We start from the raw sequence: 1,075 nt of genomic DNA on the forward strand, positions 1-1,075 counted from the left end.
AATATTGTAACTCAAGCTTGAATGTTTTCTTTTAACTGGAAAAATGTTGAGTATCTTCTTCTCTTTTGCTTTTCTTACTCCAGGTCTATCACACATTTCATTCTAACTTGTCTTCTTAAGCTACGCTTTGAAATTTTCTGTTAAGCCTTTTACTTCATCATTTCATTCATTTTCTTTAGCTACTCTAAACTTGCTAGTATACTTACTAGCAAGTTTCAGACATTTGCTTTGGTCTTTTCTTCCTTCCTGTCTTTTCAGTGACCATTTGCTTTCTTTATGTATGATGTTCTTGATGTCATTCCACAGCTCCTCTGGTCTTCTGTCATTAGTGCTCAGTGTGTCAAATCAATTCTTAAATTGATCTCCAGATTCAAGTAAGGTATACTCAAGTAAGGTATGACTCTTTTGGACTTGTTTTGATTTTCTTCGGTTTTAGCCTGAACTTGCATATGAGTAATTGATGGTCTGTTCCATCATCGACTAACGACTTCATTGTTACTTGTAATATTGAGTCTCTCCATCATCTCTTCCCACAAATGTGGTCAATTTTATTCTTGTATATTCCACCAGGCAAGGTACACATGTATATTGTTGTTAAGTACCATGGAGTTGGTTCCGACTCATAGTGACCCTGCACAAGGTTTCCAAGGCTGTAAATCTTTACAGGAGCAGAACACCTCATCTTTCTCCCATGGAACCACTAGTAGTTTCGAACTGTGTGACCTAGCGGTTGGCAGCCTGACTCATAACCACTATGCTACCAGAGCTCATGTATAGACACAGTTTATTGTTGTGTAAAAAGGTATTGGTGAGAGTGAAGCATCCAGCTGATAAGAAGAGAGGGCATATGCACAAGAACACCCACACTTACAGATAGTACCCACTTGACCTGGCTTCAATGACTGGATAATCAGAACTCAACTAGAGAAGAAAGAAGAGAGAAAAAAAATAATAAGCTGATACAATTTGATGAACTTGACCTATACCTGTGGATGCAGTAGCTCAAAAGAGGGAACAAATCTTTACAGCGAGGATCATTCCCACCCCCTCAGTACACAGGGTAGACAGGAATAGG

The sequence above is a fragment of the Chrysochloris asiatica genome, unplaced genomic scaffold, assembly GCF_000296735.1.
Source record: "Chrysochloris asiatica unplaced genomic scaffold, ChrAsi1.0 scaffold00568, whole genome shotgun sequence".
In the NCBI taxonomy this organism is placed as follows: Eukaryota; Metazoa; Chordata; class Mammalia; order Afrosoricida; family Chrysochloridae; genus Chrysochloris; species Chrysochloris asiatica.